At 33.7% G+C, this 22,302-nt stretch overlaps 1 protein-coding gene across 1 annotated transcript in view; it reads left to right on the forward strand.

The window, feature by feature from the left end:
• Positions 1-1,140: 1,140 nt before the first annotated feature.
• Positions 1,141-22,302, forward strand: part of LOC118270339 (5-hydroxytryptamine receptor 1) — a 173,111-nt gene continuing 151,949 nt past the window's right edge. Inside the window, exon 1 of the mRNA XM_050698012.1 lies at positions 1,141-1,531. The gene's annotated coding sequence lies outside the window, so the exon portion shown is untranslated. The remainder of the gene's footprint in view (positions 1,532-22,302) is intronic.

Consider the following 22,302-nt stretch of genomic DNA (forward strand, 5'->3'; position numbering starts at 1 on the left):
ATAATTTTAGATTACATTTCAAAGCGAAGTTGAGATGTTATTCATCTCGATTCGCTGCAAAAACGCGAAGAGTTTTTGTCATTTTTTATTCTTAATTAGACAGGCATTGAGTTATATTTTAAGTCAATTTTCCGAATCCTAACTTAAATGTTGTTTTTTATGTGTTTGTTACGCTTGAAATAACTTTGAAAGAATTCTGTTGTGTAATGCAGAGAAAATGATACGTAAATAGGGTGGTATCTAGTATCCTAATTTGTTTTTTACAGCAAGTGGGTTGGAGATCACAGTTTGAAAGGTAGAGTGTTCATGATAGAGCTTCGCTGCTTGGTGGAAGTAGTGGGCTCTTACTATACTCGCTGGATAAGTAAGGGTGGTTAAAAATCTATATTCTGTGCCACTACAATCGTTAAATAAAATTGAATTACTTAAAGCCAGTCAATCAGTGATAAACTTAGTTTTTTAACGAATAAAGTCAAAGTCAAAATAAAATTTTATTCAATTAAACCAAATAAATAATAGTCTGTCAGTCTGACCATCAGTGAAGTGCAAAGACACATTTGAAATTACGAATGCGATTAAGGTTCATCTGTTAGTCATATTATGTGGTTCTGCCATCATTATTCATGACTTTTATAAAAATTTGCTCCCGTGTTTCACAATATTCTCACATACGAAGTTTATCTCCGCTCTTTCGTCATGCTATTAGGTTTTATGTCAAAGGCTTCACGGCATACATTAAATTTTAATTAGACTTCGTACACTTCGAAGGTGTCAAAGGCATAATTTTGATAAATTTAATACAAGAGGCAACTTATCGCTAAATTCATTAAAGTAATACGAGGGCTCGATATGAAAATATCATAGCACCTTAATGAAATTTTAAGGATTCATATTGCGATTACAAATTGCTGATATTATTCAGAACACGACTTTCAACGAACGAATTAATCTAGTCCAACTATTAGTAAAATATAGTGACTTATTTAATAAGCTAGAATAATAGAAAATAATTAAAATTTTAATATAAATGTTGCATGAAAAATCTATGGAGATTATCAATGAATGTAATTAGATAAAAAGAGTGAAAATATCGTTGGAGTCGAGTCGTGAGCTACAGGTGATGCGCGGTCGGCTCGCGTCGACACTGCTCACGTCTTCAGTCGGCCCGCGAATTCTGTACCGTACGGACGTGCCACGGCCGCGTGACGAATCACCGACATGTTCACGACCACGAAAATTCTATGTGAATGTAAATAAAAAATAACGTGAAGTGTAGTAGTGAAGACAGTGTCACTAAAATAGAACATAGGTTTTTTTGTCATAGTTATAGTGTACTTTATCTTATCTTTAGTATAAAGTGCGTCAACGAACGAATTTTTAAAGAATTGACATTGGTATTGGTATAATTATTTAATAGCAAGTTCTAATCAATATTACTGTTAGTGGATACGTTTTAATTATTTGTGAGTTCGAACGAAATTGATGTACAGTTTGTGGACAAATAATTATTGTTCCGGATCTTCTAATAAATGTAAGTACTTGAGTTAAAACTTTTTTAATACCGCTTTAAGAAGCAAGGAAATGACAAATATTAGGTAAGAATTAAAATTTCAAGGTTGACGCAGACAATAGAATTGAAAAATTATAAATAAAATAGTGTCGGAAGCAACTGCGCATCTTGAAAAATGATTAAAAATTCAAAATATGACAATTAATTTTTTGGATTTTTTATTAGCTTTGACATTAAACACAAAATATTATTTTAAAACTATTAAAACCCTGCCTCGTATAATTTGGAAACGTTTCTTATCGATAAAATGTCCCGTTATTCTTGAAATATAAAATTCATGACGTAGCGAGTGAAACTGCAAATACTAGAGCAGACGACAATTGGTTTCACATATATTTACTTAGGCTTTAAGCAAAGTTTGTCCCATTTGACGCGTTCGATATATTCAACCGCACAATTTTTTTAACAGTTAAGTAAGTAAGTAACCTTTTTTTGTGTGAATGCTTAAGAAAATGGTGTTTAAAGTTCAATGATATGTGAGGTCATGGTAGGTTTTTGTGATGTAATGAGTTATACTTTGAGATGCTGTCATAGGTGAATAAAAAATGCTAATGGAAACTGACATGGCGGTGATAAAGGTACGCGAATCGATAGTCGGGTTTTCGGAGTACCCCAAGGGTCAATATTAGGCCCCGTTAGAATTCTCGTATGATATACATTTTATGGCATTTTACGATGAACGAGTAAAAGTAATGGGATTATTTAGTGTGTATTGTTAAGCTGAACCAACATCTGCGGGTGTGCTGCCGTCTCGTAGTAACTAATTCCTACGGAGTTTTTATCAAATGACGCAAATATACAAGATGGCAAGCTATTCAAATACGAGTGAAAATGTAAGACGATGTCAAACAAACTTCAATTTGTATTTAGTTTTAATGTACAATAGCTCTGTGTCTCCAAGATGTTACTGGTTTTAAATTCTTTAGTTTTTATGGCGCTGTTTTGAATTTATCGTTATCAAATTTTTTTATCAGCAATTTTTCGTGTTTGTCGATTAAAGTATTGTTGTTTTGTTTCTGTACTTCGTATGACTAATGTGTTTTTTTTATGTAGAAACTGAATATTTTTTGTACTACCAAACTACCAAGTAATGGCCGGATTGTATGTTCGGACATCATTAAATGTCAGCTTCACTGACGTTGAATACAAAAGATGAAAATTTGTCAAAAGTGTTCTACGTGAAATAATGTACGTATTGAAAATAATATTCTCTTTTGAGCTCGAAGCTAATTAATTAAATACCAGTCCATATTTTATTTATTTTTAAGCCCGGATGTCCATTACCGTCATATCAGTTCGGTCGTCACTGTCATTTTCGTTTATTTAAAAGTTACGAGTAAAATATTTTCTCTTTCTATCTCTATATATTTTTACAACTAAATTTTTGAACACCATACTATCTTATTCGACCAAAATACTCAATAATCTACTCAAGTATCTAATCATAGATACATTATTCCGTTGTTCTTTTGGGATTCTATATGTTTACAACATAGACGAGGTCAACTTAGTTCAGTGAACATTTAAATTTAAGAAATTTTGGTGTCATGAATAATTATTCATCGTCGAATCGATGGCTTTACGATACAAAACTAAATATATTTAGAATTCTTGTGTATTTTTTTTTTGTCGTAGTACCAGTACCGATGAATAGGGTGCCACTCACAATCTGGGTTAGGCGCAGTATCATCAGAATTTTCGAATTCGAAATTCTGATTAACAGCTCGCATCTTGGAAGCTGGAATTTTGCCCAGTGTGTGGCAATGACAATGGCAATGAGATTTGCCTTCTATGATATGAAATTCGTAACTGGCGAAAACTACAGTAAATTCTCCAATCCTGCAATTCCTAATCCCCAAAATTTAATTAAAACGGCAACGCACTTGTAGCTCCTCTGGTGCTTCGGGTGTCTCTTGGCGAAGTCTATAGCTTAATATCAGACCATCCGTCTCATCAACCGGCCTATAACACAAAAAACTCTAAACGTATCTTTGATTCTACTCATAATTCTTTGGGAAATAATAGACCCTGACGTTATATTTGTATTCGCTGCGTAGTTCTGTAGTCGATTTGAAGGAAGTTCCCATGCACGCTCGAGAGCATGTGACGATATAATTGTGTGGACTAGTATTCTCTCATTCTTAAGCGATGTTCATTATCTTCTATTATATTGCTAGATGAAGAAGGTACTTTCTTTGTTCTCAACTTACTACATAGTTATGATAATGTTGGTACTTGTGGACGTTGTTAGTAGAATTCTTAATTATACCGTCTTGTAGTTGATCGTGTTCGCGGGCGTGACTGTGGAGCAAAGAAGTCTTAATTCTATAATTAGTTTCCTTGTAATATTATTATAAGTGAATTTTGGAAATTGTGTTCAGGGTACTTATTGTCGTTCACTGACTGTTAGCTTTAGTTTCGTTATTACCAAATAATAATAAAACAATGAATGATCGACAATTGGCGTTGTTTTAAGTAATATGCACCTTGGACTATTGATCAAAAGGTGCAAAATTTTCTAAACTGCTGTAATTTTATCTGTATGAGTTTGTCAATTTTACAATGCCTACTTGGATGGTAATTTTTTGAGAGAGGAAAATTGTCTGATATTTTCTGCCCTGCGTGAGGCGAAAAGGGAGTGTCAGACTCTTGATGGCTAGTCCAGTATTACCTACACAACAATTAATATTAATATGAAAAGTCTATTAACGATTTAACATATTAGGTATATGATATAATAAAACATGTTATGTAATAAGTGCCTTAATTAGTGTCGTTGGACGTACAAACATTAAAGTGCAGTTTCTGGTGGAGTTTTAATTAAAAGAGGCGGCCATTTTAAACTTTGTCTCGTATCTAGAGGGAGGATAGTTAATGTTGACGAAGCGTTTAGTGGAGTTTGTAGCGAAATTGGGAATAATGGAAGCTTGAGACGTAATTGGAACTGATCATTGGTGTGATGAGAATAGGGTAGATGACTTATTTTTATTTTAATGTAGATTATTTTAAAATATTAGCCACATATATTTTATTTTCTTACGGAAACAAATACTTTCGAAGATATATCGATTTTAAATATCGTGTGACGTCACTTCTAGGTACATTTTAGATTCTTACTCCTAAACTTTGATTAGTTTTATTTATTGTTTTTTTTTATTATTTAACTGACGGCCAAATGAAAATTAAAAATCTCATACCCCGTCATCATTCCTATAGTGGATAATTAATAGCGTGATTCAGAAGTAGCATATATCTACTAATTTACCGGTGAGTAATTTTTAGGTATATACTAATTTTTACGAGCCACATGTGTCTCAATCTAATAAAAATAACACTTTTACTGCTACTGACTGCAAACCATTGATATTTTCGTTTTATCAACAAGGAGACTGACTCATATTACGCAATATAGAATGAAAAATCGAAGTATGTGTAACAGAACAATTGTTTGAAACCTGACATTGTAGTGATAGATCAATCAAGTCTTTCTGATAATTGATATAACAATCCCACATGTCGAGAAACGCGTGCAAACTGAAAAAGATAAAACCAGTAAATATCTTGATTTGGCTCATGAGATTGTCGACATGTAGGATGTAGATTCAGCAATCATTGTGCTGATAGTTGTATCTGCCAATGGCCTCATAGCCAAAAGCCTTGACCAACACCTGAGTAGGCTAACGTTAGATGGTTGAATCAAGGGCCTGATGCAGAAAACAGTGCTTCTGAACACAGCGTGGTATCGTCCGAAAACTCCTTTCTCTTGAACCCTGTTCGCTGGTAGCCTGGATTTCTCCCGTTACTGGTGGGCTACTGATTTTCATATTTTTTTACTATTAATTATTTAATAGAATAGAAAGTAATGTATCTCTAAAATCAATGCCGACAGTTCAATACTCTGTATCTACAAATGCACAATACACTACATTATCTATACTAATTTGTTTGTTTGTTTGAACGCGCTAATCTCCGGAACTACTGGTCCGATTTGAATAATTCTTTTTGTGTTGGATAGTCCATTTATCGAGGAAGGCTATAGGCTATAAAACATCGCGCTATAACTATTAGGAGCGAAGAAATAAAGGAAAGCGTGGACAAAACGGGGGAAATTATTAATTCTTGAGGGCTTCCGTTGCGTGCGCTGCGAAAATGGTTCAAGATACGAAAATTATATGTATGAAACAATTATTCCTCTTAAAATGATCTAAAAAAGTCCGCGACAGTATATGTCTATCTTTTAGGATTAACTTACTAGAATCGTTTTTATGGTAATCAAACAGGGTCGAAATTAATGCATTATTTGTTAAGAGTAATATAACGAAAAAATATTAATCTTTATCGAAATAAATGTGTTGTTCATTAAGAGTATTTAATTGTGAACAAAATTGTCTTTGACATCACTAAACTTCAATAAACATCTTAGAAGATATTACAATTTTAAAATAACTCCGATATAAATTTCGCCCGCGCCGCATGATGTGCGAAACACGACGCTGCCAGGAGGAGAGGCATTGTTTGCGAACGACGCGGAGCCTGGTGTAACTATACTCAAAAAAATTATAGTCTTACTAACGAAGTAAAACATTTTTTGATTATTGACCATCGAAAGCCTTTGTTTACAGCGTAGAATGGCAAAAAAGCGGTTTACCACACGCCCACATTTTATTGTGGCTGTCTAACAAAGTACAACCAGATTCTACGTATTGTGCAATAATATCGGCTGAAACATTTGACAAACAAAAAAATCCAATTCTTCAATTTATTGTCATAAAAATATGATAGGGTATAAAAATATGGTCCTTAAGGATTTCATAACCTTGCGTCACCATGTATGAAAGAAAACATTTGTTCTAGAAAGTACTCTTTCTTTTTTTTTGGGGGGGGGGAAATCATCCGTTGGCTACTCCTGCCTTGGGTGAAGCGAGAAGGAGTGTAAAAATCACCCCGTTCTTATTTGAGCCGGGGTAATCTTTTACGTTGCCTGCAGCGCCGGATCGGGCATCAGCCCTATTGAGTCCCATCTGTAGTAGGCCTGGCTCTTTGAGGCGCGCACAGAACGCGACGCACGGTACGCACGGGTCTGGTTTTGATCGGGCGACGAGCTACTCTTACTCGCCGTCCGCAGACCCGCGCTTACGGTGGCCGGGGATCGTCACGCGATCCTCGACGCCCGGAGTGTCTTCTGCGGCGACTGGGGCGTGATGAGGATCGTTCCCTAACGCGCTCCGCCTCCTCCTTAGCTAGGATAACTGCTTCGCAGAAGGGGGAGACGGCGTCCCTATCCCCCTCGCTCCGCACCTTGGCCTGAACTAGAGCCGGACGTGGGAGGTTACCGTCGCCATTCACATCCCTAAGGACATGGCGATGCTCAGCACATGCAATGCACACCGCCACTGTATGCCGCCCGGAAGATATGGTGGACCATATCTTCCGGGCGGTCCTCGCAATGACGACACCCAGACGAAACGCCCGGGTGTTTCCTCCCGCCGAATTCGAAACAGGTACCAACCGAAACTTCCGTGTCCGGTAAGTACCTGCGTCAGGCGGTAGGTGAGGACGCCGTGACGCCTCTCAAGCCACTCTTCAAAGAGGGGACTTACCACTGCTATAATGCGTATGTAGCGAGCCCATCTAAAAAGTACCCTAGGAATTTTATTTCTGAAACATAAACCGGGGTGGCGTTTACCCAAACTATAGGTGCAGGTTTCTGGAAAACAGTGGAAACACATATAGTATAGAAATGAGTGTGGATTGTTCCTTATAATCATAATCCAGTGCTATCACGAATTTTCAATGCACAAATTAACCGTGGGTAACAGCTATAATTTATGAAGCTGAGATAGTTGTTTGCAAAAATAAATATAATGCCTAAAATAACTATTCCACGCGAACGAAGTCGCGGGCACAGCTAGTTATTTATAAATGAATCCTAAGCTGTTTTAAATCGAAACAAACTACTATTTAATATTAAACCAACTCAGATATAACTAGTAGTATTAGTAGTTATATTACCAGAGTGCTAACGAGCGATCGATAGAATAGATAAAAAGTTGAGATCTTACATCAGACACTTATTGCCTGGCGCCTGCGCTGGATATAGCAGATAGAAGATTATCTAAAATATATAGGAGAGCTAGGTCACACTGCTAGCTAAGTAATAGATCAAATAGATGATTGTTTGGTTGGGGAAGTGGTCACTAGAGTTGAAGTTGAGAATGTTAGTGTGACGTAATTTTAGAAAAATAAAAACACATTTCTATAACTTTGACGTTTTCCATTTGTAAGTAACTGGTTTAAAAGGTTTTAGAATAAAACTGAAGCGAATTTGAAAAGTAAGTAAAATATTTTTTTGGAAATGGCAGAATAGTCGTGGAATAAATTGTGTAACATTACTAGCGAAAATTAGACATTGGACAATTGGAAAAATATACCTGTATTGGAATGTGTCTTTGCCCGTTCTTTATATAACATAGAATCAAGCTGTTTTAAAGGGTCAGTATAAGTCTGACACTCCCTCTCGCCTCGCCCAAGACGGGAGAAGTAATTGGATGATTTTCCCCGCTTAAAACAAAAAAAAGCCTTCAAGCTCTCTAGAAAAACTGGGGTTATATTATTAACTAGGTCATGGCATGTGCAACTAATTCACAGTTAGACATTGAATACAATGATGAAAGAATGCCGGAAAATGTTGCAGGAAATTGCAACAGTCGTCTTCATAAAAACTATTGCTTCCTTATATGTCTTCACATTTATCTCCGAGACATTTACATAAAAACTATTGTTAATAGACATAGGAGTATAGACAGGTTGTAACTTTGCTGTGTGATTAGACGTACCACTGTTAGGGCTCGTGTAGACGATAGCGCAATGCTATGTGCTTGTACACACAATTACAATAAAAGAATGGTTTTCTAAATGTATAAAGCCAACATAACAAATATTTCGAACAATTAAAACTTTAATTTATTTATCTTTATTTTAAGTTTTAAGTTAAAACTTAAAAATGAATAAATAAGTTAGTAATTAAAACTTTGATTTATTAATTTATTTTGGTTTTATGTTATCATTTAAAAATGAATAAATAAGTTAGTAGGTAATAAATAAGTTGTACATATTTATTAATTACTTATTTAAGTTTTTTTTTTCTTGTGAATATTTTATAAATTTAAGCGTAGTTATTTCAAATATGAATATGACAATAGCCTTATCCCTACTATTCATATTCTATTTCATCGACGGGGTATGAAAATTAAAAATTAATTTAATCCGTCAATTAGCTAATGAAAAAACAATTAGACATGTATAATACATATAAAAATCAAAAATATATACAATAGATAAAACGAATCAAAGTTTGAGAGTAGGAGCTAATTACGTAATTTCTACGCATAAAACGTTACTTAGAAGCGACATCACTCGATATTTGAAATTAATATATTGTCGAAAGTATTTGTTTCCGTAACAAAATAAAAATATGTACCTATGTGTCTAATGTTTTGAAATAATCTACCAGACATACAGTAAAATAAAAAAAATATCATCAATATTATGTGAGTAGATACTCGTATTTATTTTCATCGTAAACCTACATGCCACCGTTATTGCATTAAACTGACTTTATATTAAATCTAAAACACAAGTACCTACTTCAGTAGTAACACTTATAGATAAATACATTACATGTTTAATAATTTATGTATTAGACCAGTAGACAGTAGCAATTAATAATGGCTATGTAAAACAATAGATAACGAAGTGTCGGTGATGGAATGTGTCGATGATTGAATAATCTTCTTTTAGTCTAAATGCCCATGTTGCGTCATTTCACAAATGCTTGCATCTTGCTTGAAAACAATGAAACTATACATATACGAAACGTTAAATCCGTCAATTTTTTTTTTTTTTTAAGAATGTATGTTTTTGTCAAATAACGCTACGTGGATAGTAGACTTTAAAGCCTATGTTCACACGGCGTGCGTTTTGAGTACGCGCGTTTACAAATATGTGCATTTTACATATATTTTATTTATTCGCCAAAACTCGAAAACGGCTGGACGATTTGGCAAATTTTGATTTTGAATTATTTGTACATGTACAGGGAGATTTTAAAGGTGGGAAAATAATCTTTGCGGCAGTACGAAGTTTGCCGGGTCTATTAGTAATTTATTAAAAGTAAGTATTATATTTTACAATAGGTATTATGCATTTGAGATAAAAATCCAGAGAGTTGCTGATGTCACATTACCTAATATAAAAAAAAACTCATTTAATGCTAAACTGCGCTTAAAGTGCATTACAAACGTTTCAATTTGTTACAACTCTTTCAATTTTAATAGTTTGTATAAGTATTCTTGACATATTTGTTCAGTACAATCATCCAAGCAGCAAGCGCTCTTTGTCCCTTTAGTAGCCATATTAAGAGTAAATTCAATGCGATTTACGTCATAACCTTATCATGTGATCACACCTACTGCTCAGAAAAAAAAAATCGGTTACAAGAAATCTTCTACTATTGGAAAGCTCCCTATATTGTTACAAAGATGAACCAAATTTTGTGAAAAATCGTCTTTTATCGCGTGTAAACTCACACACAGAGCATTGTTAGTCTCTTCGCTTTTATTAAGTCAAAATTTTAAAGAAAATTGACAATTCGGGGTAAGGTTACACTGTATTGGCGTCAATACAATAATTACATTCAGAGAAAACTCAATACTACATACGTCACCACCTTGGCAGGTACTAAATCAACGTTTTGTTTTTAAAGAGGCAATTTATTTAAACTGTTCTCTCTCATCTAAACGATTGAGGGATTTCTTTGTATTTTTTTGTTCTTTCACAATTGTTTTACTAATGGTTTATGTCGTTGTATAGTAAATTTTTGTTATTGTAACTTTTTTGTAATAATTATGTACTTGATTCGTGTGGAAGTGTGCTATTTTATTCTTTTGCGCAGTTGCGCAGTCGGTTACGATTTGAACTCAATGACACTATTTATATAGGTAGGTATTCGTGTTTCAATTGACAGGGCTGATCGCTTACCATTAAGTGATTTGCATGTTTTATAAAAAGTAAAAAGTAAAAAAAGATTCTCATAATGTTAATGAATGATGATGAATGTCATTTAATGTTGATACCAACCCGGATCTGCGGATTACCGGGAAGAGTAGAAACAGGGTGGTTTTCAGTCAGTAAGAGTCTGACACTCTCTTTCGCCTCGCACAAGGCTGGAAAATTCAAAATAAAATAAAAATAAAGCATTAAGTCTAGAATAGTACCTGATACACCTAATATCGCAAAAACCTTACCCTATATTCCACGGAACTCATAATATAACTGGTGAAACGTGAGTTCTAGGTTTATAATAAGCCAAAACTTTAGGGTCTAAAAGGCCCTTAAAACATTGCTTGAAATTCGAAATTGGGATCACTAAAACAGTAATGGCACTTACGATTACTCGACCAATAAGTCGATTAGAATAAAATAAATAGGTAAATAAAATTTCAGCATTATAGATAATGGTGTTTAAATAAAAGAGAGTCCAATGGGTATTTAGGAAAGGACTCTTTAGAATGTAGGCGTTATAAAAATTGAAAGGTCATGACAAAATTTGGTTAAGTAAGTACTACTAGTTTAGTCTGAGGATAATATTGAGGCCAAGTGGCCAATAAACTCTCTATGTTTTGATTTATATTGCTATATTATAACTATTGTATATCCAGACAAATATTTTTGTATGTAAGAATATTAATACAACAAGAATATGTTTTGGTTTTCTCTTGGGGAAAATTGTAACTCGTAAATCTGATTGCACATTTGTTTATTTAATTTCTTTGCTGAAGTGTAAAGAGCGGTAATTTTTACTATTATAATTTAAAATCACACAACGTAATTTTGTCTGTCTATCACATTTATGCGTAGAATATTTACACGAACAACAAAGTCAAATTGATAATCATTTATTTCAATAAAATTAGTACCGTTAGGACGAGTTTGCTTTACGTTGAACGAAAATGAAACAAGAGCGCTTTTGGCGCTCTGAGTGGCTGGCGTGAATGTACCAACCAACCAGAGCGCCGAACGTACTCACGTTTCGATCTCGTTAAACGTAAAACCAACTTGTACCAAGCCCTTATCATCAGACGATCAGTCTACCTCCTATCTCACAATAAGAACAATGAAAAAAACCCTAATGTATTTTAGATGACTTTAATATTTATTTACCTTAAATTAAGTCTACAGATATGAGCCAGACATGCTGTTGTAGTTATACACAAAATCCAGTTGTTTTGCGTCATAACTGCTGCTTACAAAAAATGTCGACCCGTCAATCTCTTACTGATTCTACCAGTTACTAGTCGTTTTATGAATATACTTTTTTTCTATATAACTAGAAACTACTTTTTGCGTGACACACAGTTATTATTACATACAACACATTATGGTTGTGTCCTAGTAGTTTATGCGTGTGAAAAAGCAACAACGTATATGTTTTCGTGTGAAAAAAATAGGACAATTTTAATAGAAACTATGGTAATATATCTTGTTGTTTTATTTACATAATATTTGGGGCATAAGTCTAAATCTGAACAATAAACATATTTATTAATTCTACGTATTACTTTATTATTTAGGAATCGAATTTGACCAAAGTATTATTTATGATTTCACACTCTGTGTGATATGTAAGCGTTAGGCGCTCGATAACGCGCGCTTACAACTACATGGATTTTACCATTTTACCATACATGTGACATCACGCGCGACTAACGCGCGTTGGCATGTGAACGGCCTTTATTTATTAGTACAAGCTCCCCACAGCCTCCTAAATCGCTGCAACTCCTGTAAACGAGGACATACATTAGATAAAACCATAGAAACACCAGGATGATACGCACCTACTATATAAAATGAACGTAGTTGGAAACGCGCGCCTACCGCTTGCCATGTGAACATAGGCTTAAAAACTTCTTGATACCTTCTTCTTCTTCTTAGAAACAGAATACAATCACAAAAAGAGTACTGTTCAAACAAATTTCTAAGCCACAACTTAAGTTTTAAACTTCATAGATACCTAACACTCAAAGATGAATAAGAAGTTTCTTTTTAATGTTGTAAACAGACCAAAGAGTCTGGTGATGTGACCCTGATGGCATGGAATATTAATTTTATTTTAGTCCGAGCTGTCAGTGTGAAACGGAAACTGTTTATACATTTATTGAAAATGAGTGTTTTGTCAACTGGCGCTCTCTAAATACTTGTGGAGTGTAGCGAAATAGCGAGAGAATTTATGTAGGTACGTAATAACGTTTTCCTGGAATAATTTAGGTAGTAAAGATGAATTGAGTAGAATTATTTTGAGTATATTAATATCTATAGGTAATTTTACACATCAAATAAATTTAGTTCTATCTGTGATTTACTCATATAATAAATAATAATCAATATCAACAAAACATAGTTAGATCTGAAAGTAATAAGCAATCATACGTCCATTTATAATTTATTCATCAAAAAAATCTTTACCTAGGTTTAGGCAGAATTGTTACTTTTACAGAATGACATTGATTAAACAAACCGATTTGTAACATAATTAGCGTCATCTTTAAATACCTGAATATTCCTTTAACAGTATCTAATAAAATAGATTCATTTAATAAATTTAACGTTGATTTGCAATCATTAAAATAATTCATTTCGTTGCTAGCTAATTATTACGGACGTACTGTAATTGGAAACGTTGAATCATTAACAGCAATCGTTTCCTTACAAAATTAATGAAGGATTTATAATTTCCAAAATACCAGGGAAATATCGAAATCGTTCGAGTTTCATTTCATATTACTGGCGTTAAGTTACAGATAATTGATAAACGCTTCGGAAACAAAAGCCTCGATGAGCGATCTCAGCCGAATTTTACGGAGAAATTGAGCATTTCTCCTTAAGAAAATGTTATTAATTTACCGTTATTTTATTTCAAGGAATCACGATCCATTTGACGATAATGTGACACCAGTTTTATTTGTAAAAGTAAATAGGAGTAAATTGGGAAGTTATTCTAAACAAAACGCTTCAATATTTTCTGTTATTGGTTGATTGTTTGCAAGTTTAAATTAATAAATGAATTTCATATTTCATTCGAGGTTGTAATGGCAGTGGTTGGATGCGAAGATTTGAATGTCGAACTCATTTTGGGTAGTGGATCGAAACTTGTTTCGACAATGATGGGCAGGCTTGATCGGAGTTATCCCACGGTCTCAGAGAAAAATGTGAAACAACGCTTGCGAATTATCTCATAAAATAATTACAATTTGGTCTAATGGTTTGGTAGTATATTGCTAAAAATCTAGTGGAACGTAGCTCATTTAGAATTGTAGCTTCCTTATATTTTATTCAATTATTACAGTCTTATGCAATTGGGAAAGTAGCTCAAATTTCACTGATCAAAGCTTACTTTAAACTATTAAAACGATGTAATTTTCCGAACGAATCCACAGCTCACAACACAGCCCAGTCTAGCAAATAACGTAACATAGCTGTAGGTCGAACACGCTGTGTAATAGGATCCATGTAACCAGCACCACGGCCATCTAAATAGAGGAAGACTCAATTGATCTGTTAAGATGTCGCAAATTGAAACAACCGATCTAACTGCGCCTGAGTTGCGCGTTTCCATCAATTCCCTAGTACAGCGTTTCCCAAACCCGGAGCTGCGGACAACGTTAACGGGGAGGTTTTTAGTCAGTAAGAGTCTGACATTCCTCCCGCCTCACTCAAGGCGGGAGAAGTCATTGGATGATTCCCACCCCACCCCCAAAATTAAAATTAAATAAAGCGTTTCCCTAATGCGAAGTCGATACCATCCATCCATCAGCCATCTCTATACCAAATTTCATCCAAATCCGTTCAGTAGTTTTGTCATGAAAGAGTAACAAACGTACGTTCTTGCAAATTTTCGCAATTTATAATATTTAGGTAGGATTGTACTAACCAAACTAGCTTGGGTTTCATAATGTTTATTGGGTAATTTAGCGGTAGTATAAAAATTAGGGCCATGGCAGCACAATATTTGAGTAACACTGCCGTGGTACATAGTCTGTTGTATGCTACATGTAGTAATAGAGAGATAGCCATCGGCAAATTACTAGGTATTTAATTGTGCTACACAGATTGTGGCTATTGTTGGAATTGATATTATGCAGCAGTCATATTGTACTGAATTATTTGTTTTTTGAATTGTGCCCAGTATATGGCAATAGGCTTACCCCCTATTACATGGGACTATTAATGGTGAAAAGTGGGTGTACATTGTATAGCGGCATTACGTGCCGTAATGTGCATCTCTGCCTATCCCCTTCGGGGATAAAAGGCGTGAAGTTGTGTGTATTTACTTTTTTGGTTTTGTTAAGTCTGCGTTTGGCCACAAACCCGCTAGCTGCCAGAACGGCGAAACGAAGATGTGGCCAAAGATGGAGCACACAGACTTAGAAAGTACCTATTCACTCTGACCTTGAAAAGACCCGGGTCGTATTTCACAGGAAAAATAGTAGCCGGCAGATTGTTCCATTCCGTGGCAGCACGGTATAGGAACGTGGTTTCTTATACTTTTAAACGATGTACTTTTTTATCTATGACATAATACAATGAATGTGGTGATAGCTAAATAAATATTATGTATCGATTGTAGCGTAGTAGATGGTGCTCTGAATTTCTTTTACCTTCTACTAGGTACTGTCGTGGTGACCATGAGGTTTGTGACATCCGCTTCTTATGTATGAGACCTACTAACGGCAAGTACCAATGTGACTTTTTCCAAGTCCTTTCTACGATTATTTAAACACCACTGACTAAAACGAAATAAAATTTTACGTCTACTCATACCTACATCATTGACATAGTGAAAACCCAAGTTTAAAGATAGTCTAAGTAGAATTACGAAGATTATCACAATAGTAATTATTATAACAAACAACAATGTACAGTAAAACTAATCTACTCAATTCAATTTAAACTATAGACAAACTATTAATAATTACAATACGTGCACACAGCTACACATCTCACTATACAAAACCAGCTTATCATGGTCTCGCTTTGTATAATCTTTTTACACGTACAAAGGTCAATTTATACTGGTTATATCGTAGTGTGCTAGTAAGGCAAGAACGAGGAAATTCAATGGGACATAATGAGCTATCGTAAAAACTTAATCGGAGTCACTATTATCTTGAGATAAATGTATTGATTTAATCACATCCAATGGTAAGTGTTGTTTTGTAGTATCTGCAAGTGTATCTTCTAATTATGTTGATAACATTGTGTGTCGGTATGTTGTAATAATTATGATCGAGATGATAGTGTGTTGATATTTTGTTTGGGCGGTGCATTTAATGCATTTCTTTGAATTATTTATTTTACTTCCTTGATTAACGAGTTTTTAGTATCGTGTTTATCTGTCTATAAAATGGGTTGGCGCCATTTTTTCTTTTAAGTGGTGAAAAATCTTCCTTTGATTTCTTCCGCTTTGGGCGAGGCGAGAGGGAGTTTCAGACTCTTACTGCCTAAAAACCATACCGTTCCTTCTCCTGCTTTTCGAGCCGGAGCCTCGGTAAACCCGCTAGGTAGTGCGTTTATCCTGTGGAATAAAAAGTGGCCTAAGTGTTGTTTCAGACCATAATCTGCCTCTGTTCCAAATGTCATCTCGATATCTTCACCCGTTTTGACATAAAGGAGTAACAAACACATAAACAAACAAACATATAAACTTTCGCATTTATAATATTAGAAGGATGAGACTCGTTAAAAAACTTTACCTTGCCTGTGCTACTTCCATGTTAATGAGTGCATCTCTAGACAAATAAACTGTAACATAAAGTGATGTTACGTTTTATTTATGACTTCTAGTGAATTTGGAACTACTTTTCACCACTTGCTAGAAATCGCAGTATTGAATTATGTGTTTTAAAACCACTTTACTCTTTTTATTTCTCCAAAAAGACGAAGATTTATAGACTATTTATAGTTAACAAAAAGTAGTCTTTAAGTAAGACCTTTCATTTAAAGAAGTGTCTTTAAAACTGTTTTCGAAGAATTCCCACTTAGTACAATATCTTTAATATAGACTATACAGAGAACAGTCTCATCTTCTCCATTGACATTAACTAAAACTAGCCTAGAAACAAAATTGTCCACTAAATTAATATGAATTAGAACTATTTTAGAATAAACATCTTTAAGTTTGCGGCCTTAATTTGTAATTACATGTATTTCTAGATTATTCCGTACATTTGTTGGCACACTAAATGCTGAGCTTCTAAAAGCGCTCTTCTCCTTGAGAGATTAATTTGAGTGACATTTCCTTCTGAGTAATCTTTAGGGAGAGCAGAAATAAAATTTGTTTGTTTTTGTTAGGCGTCATTAACATTTAGCGAATGGCGTGGTAGTTTGTTACAGTTCTATTGGGCGCCATTTTTAAGTAGGTAAGTACTCATCCTAGGTGAAACAAGCGATTAGATATTTACTTCACTTTAACGATGTCCATGTTCTTTTGCTTTTTTTACATTACTGTGTACTGTAGATATGACTAAAGAAATGTATCCTTCGATGTCATTATAAGATTAGTATGTATATTTTTTTGATTCCATCTTGATAGCGAAATCTAGCGAAAATGGTCATAGGTAGTTTAAAAATGTAGATTAGATTAGATAAAGAGTTTTCTAACTCTTTATTGTACACCATAAAAACACAAAGGACAAATCTTAAGAAATTGATAGTACAATGGGCGGTCTTATCACTAAAAAACGATATTATAGATAACCTTTAGATGGATAAGCAGTAAGGGAAAACAGAGAAAATGTATACTTCTCACAATTTTGTAGAGTTAACATTATCTCCAGTTATGGTAGCTTGCCGCCCGACTAGAACCAGGCACGGGCGTGCGGCGCGTCGCGTTTCGTGTGCACCACAAAGAGACATTAGACCACCACAGATATGGGGCTCAGTAGGACTGAGATGTCTGATTCAGAGCTGTGGACTAGCTAGTGGGTTTACGGGGGCTCCAGCTCGAAAAGCAGGAGTAGAAACGGGGTGGTTATTATTCAGTAAGAGTTTGACACTCCCTCATGCCTCGCCCAAGGCGGGAAAACTCATTGGATGATATTCCCCCTCTAAAAAAAAGCATTACAGTATGAAAATATTACCACAAACACTAATTGAATGAATGAATGAAGGGAAGCGAATCAATAATTATAAACATAAACATCCGCCCTACAAGACTGTTAACTCTTAATGGTTCAATTCCATCATCCAATTCATCAATACGCACTTCTTTAATCTGCACAAAATTGTATTTACTTCACTCTTATTAGTATTGAAAACTTGAACTGTTACAACGTCTGTCAACATTATCTGATGTTAAATCAACTAGATGATTGGCAACCGTTGCTCCTCTTTTATAAACTCTTTCATTTAATTCATAACTCACTTCTATCCATTCAGATGTTTTAATAAAAACGAATAAACAAACGTCTTTTGATGTTTTTTCATTAGTTACAACTTAAACAGATTCAATTTGTTTAGGTAAACGTTATAGTACCACTTCGTAATATCTCTTTTTTTCATAGAAAAAATAAATTGATTTTCATTACTGTCAACGAAGATAAATTACGTATAAAACGCGAATTCTATTTATGTTTCGTTTTTTTTTTCAGAGGTCAATTTTGGACCTCCTTTGTGTTTTTTTTTTTAGAACGTCTGTCATGTCATGTTATTGTTGAAAAGCGTTTTATTTTGTTATAAAAATTAAATCCTTTTTTATATATTATTACTCTTAACTTTAGGATTCTGTTGCTAATTGAATTAAGCTTTTAAATCTTTTATGTAACACATGGTGATTCTAGAATTGTTATTGTCATGCTTTAAATTCCCGTTTAATTTGAAGGAAAATAATAATACGTGTCTAATATTTTAAAATAACATACAAGACGGACATTAAAATATAAATTAGTCATCTATCCTATTGCTTTTTTAAATTAATTTGGTTACTATAGAATAGTTAAAGTAATCATTAAATGTTTCAGAGTACTATAATCTTTTAGATTTTAGAATTTGTTGTAGATAGTAACAGTGTCTATAACATCAAAACTATAGATTATTCTAATGACAGTTATGAAAGTGGGCGTGTTCAGCCTACGCATTGACGAAAACAAAATATTCTACTGCCTTATTATATTATCCAATTATCCTACTTGAATCTCAATTAGCTTAGTATACTTAAATATATCTCATTTGATATTTATTTGGATTTCAATATTCAAATTCATAACTTTAGTATTCCGTCTGTTACCTTCATTGCTAAGACCAAGTTTATACTTTTTATTACGCTCGAAGTGATCGGGATAACGAAGCCGTGAATGTTTGGGATTACTCACAGAATTTCTTATATTTTTGCATTTACTTTAGTATACTAGACAGTTTTAGGGTTGCTGTATGACTTGAGAATTTCTTGATTAAATAGGGATGATGACGATGGTATGAAAATTAAGAATGTAATTTTATTAGTCTGTCGGTTAGGTAATGAAAAAATATTAGACACGTTTTTTTTTTTGTTTTGTCACATATTATAACAAAACTTGGATAGAAGTTTAGGAGTGGGACCAAATACCTACGTCATTTCTACGTATGAAACGTACGTAGAACCTCACGCGATATTTCAAATCGATATATTATCTTCGAAAGAATTTTTGTAAGAAAATAATAAATACAATCAGAGACTCAGTGAGCCAAAATTATTTGCTGTTTGTTTTATTGTTATCTTATTAGGTATTTTCTTTTTTGAACATTACTATTGTAGCTGAAACTCAATACTGGCTTTCAGAAATGAGAAAAGTGCTTTTAATAATAACTGTTGGTTCTAAATAGGTATAGCCATTATCACCATTATTATAACATAGCAACAAGAACAATTAAAAGTTCTCACGGATAGCATAAAAAATTAACAAAAACTAACTAATGTGAATTTAAAAGCTAAAGTATATTATGAAGTAATAAATAATTATAAATGTGTTTTTTTGTGAGTTTGTGTATTTGTGTGTATGTTTGTTACTTAATCACGTCAGAATGGCTGAAGAGATCGGGATCAAATTTAAAACTGGTGTAGATTATGGTCTAGAATATCACAAATGACACTTTTTACCCTAGGGGCCGCTGGCGCAACGGCTGGCAGAATCTAGTAATAAATAATGGATACATTCCCTGTTATATTTTTTATGTAAATAATCATTAAATGTTAATTTTAATAAAAAATTACGAAATATGTAAGTTAAATTTGAAGGAAACCCTTTCATAACCATCACTTATTTTTGTCCCAACACAAGAATTATCGGGCACTACCAATATTATTATTACAAAACAAAAGCAATACCACTTAAATATATTCTTAAACAATTTCCTAAGATACCAGTTTATGCAAATATCGATGGATCATCCGATTCATAATTCGATTTTGTTGGAAAACTATGCAAATGTGAGGACCGGATACTTGATTATTTAATTATCATGTTTAGTTATCATTGCGTATTCAAATGGTCACAAGATAACAAATATGTGACTTAATTTACACTAGAATGCTGAGTGGTTATCGGAAACGGCTTGTTTAATGAACTTGGATTGAAAGAAGGTAACACATAAACCATATAGATGATGGAATTGGAAAAGTTGATGAAGAAAGTAAAGTAAATAATTATTGATCCTGAGCTGCGGACTGCTCAAAGGCAGGAGTAGGAACGAGGTGGTTTGTAGTCAGTAAGAGTATACAACTTCCTGTCGCTTCACCCAAAATTGGAGAAGATACTGGATGATTTTCCTCTCTTACGAAAAGTAAATAATCATAAAATATTGAGTTTTTATAATGACAGTGATATGTCCGTCTGTCTCTCTCATTGATGGTGGATACTATAAGGTCTCAACATAAAAACTAGGACGATAAAGAGTTGAAGGACAAATACGAAATTGAAGAATTTATAACAGTTATATAATTCATTAATGTAAAAGATAACAGAGTAAATCTTATGTTATGTAAAGAAGAATTTTAAGAATACGCGCGATTAAAAGGCAAGACTAATTTTACTCTCTCTTATAAGTAATTAATACAAACTAATAACTAATTAACACAAGCTCTTCTTAGAAATACAACACATAGCAACCAAAAAAAATAATTTAAATAGTAAATGTAGCATTATCTGCTTTAAATTAAATAATGTTGGTATATTCATGTGTACTTAAAATACAGTAAATAATATTGTTGTATACGTTGACGACACTCTACACGGCCTCCACACTGTCCAAATGACCGAATTTGCTATTTAAATATATTATTATACAAAGCAAAACTCAATTTAAATATGTAATCGCAGCTGTGTAGTCCGGTTTTTAGTGATCATTTCCAAAATCGTAACTTCTGATAACGCAGTTACAAAGTTCATATATCGTCACGCCCTTTATCTCCGAAAGGGTAGGCAGAGGTGCTCATTATGGCACGTAATGCCACCGTATAATAATATACACCCACTTTTCACAATTTTATTTATGTTGTAATAGGGGTTGAGCTTATAGCCATATACCGGACACATTTCCAGACTCCATGCTACTACTGACCGAAAATACCCCAGCAATACTTCGCCCGACCCGGGAATCGAACCCGAGACCCCTTGCCCAGCAGTAGCACTTGCAAGCACTCGGCCAACTAGGTAGTCACGAAGTTCATTGGTGTATTAATTTCATCATCTATGCGTTCTGTGTGAAACAATACTGCTTCAACAATTATCATCACAGCTGGTACGAGAAAATGACCAACCTATTGTGTTAACGTTTGAGAAATGACTGCCATTGTGTTGTCCAGTATTAAATCCTCTCCTCCTATAAATTCATCGTCTGCAGCCTTTTGTGATTTAAATACTTCTATATCTTTTTAAAATTTACCGTCTACTATTTAATCTTTGTGTTTTTCTTTTATGCCTTTGTTATTATCAATATTTTATTTAAATTACAGTTCGTACCCAAGGTGTTGCTACTTTACATTAATGTATTCGGTGAATAAATTATTATTTTTACGCTTACACACACCTTTGGCTTCTTGGTTTATAGTATGCGTGTTATTCTAATTTGAATTTACGTTACTGCAATCTATAAACATTTTTTTTGTTAATTTAAATGTGAATAAACTTTTCATTCAGTCACTATTTGTAATTGTTTCATTTGGCTTAGGTTAGGTTCATGATTCAAACATTCCATTAAAAATAAAAACACTAAAGGAAAAATTAAACACATGTATATTTAATTTATCTTCATCTGATAACAAATAATCGAATTATGATCGTGATGATAAAACATAATTTACTAACACATTTAATAATGTTTTTGATTTCGCTAAACCAGAAGAACAAACTCAATTATAAATTGAAAACGATGATATCGTACGATATTACAAGTATTGCAATCTGAAAATCAGAAATAGCCTTGAAGTAAATGCGACGAATATCGATAAATCAATAAGTATCGATACTCGTTTCTAACAATCTATATCGATTTACGTCAAAAACAGAAGTAAATGTGTTTCCCCATATTGATAGGAATCTTAGTAATCTTTTCAATGATAAAATCACTCAGGCACATGTCCTCTGTTGGACCATTGATAACACTCTGATTTTACATTTTACACTGATGATTGATCGGTCCCA

The sequence above is a fragment of the Spodoptera frugiperda genome, chromosome 13, assembly GCF_023101765.2.
Source record: "Spodoptera frugiperda isolate SF20-4 chromosome 13, AGI-APGP_CSIRO_Sfru_2.0, whole genome shotgun sequence".
In the NCBI taxonomy this organism is placed as follows: Eukaryota; Metazoa; Arthropoda; class Insecta; order Lepidoptera; family Noctuidae; genus Spodoptera; species Spodoptera frugiperda.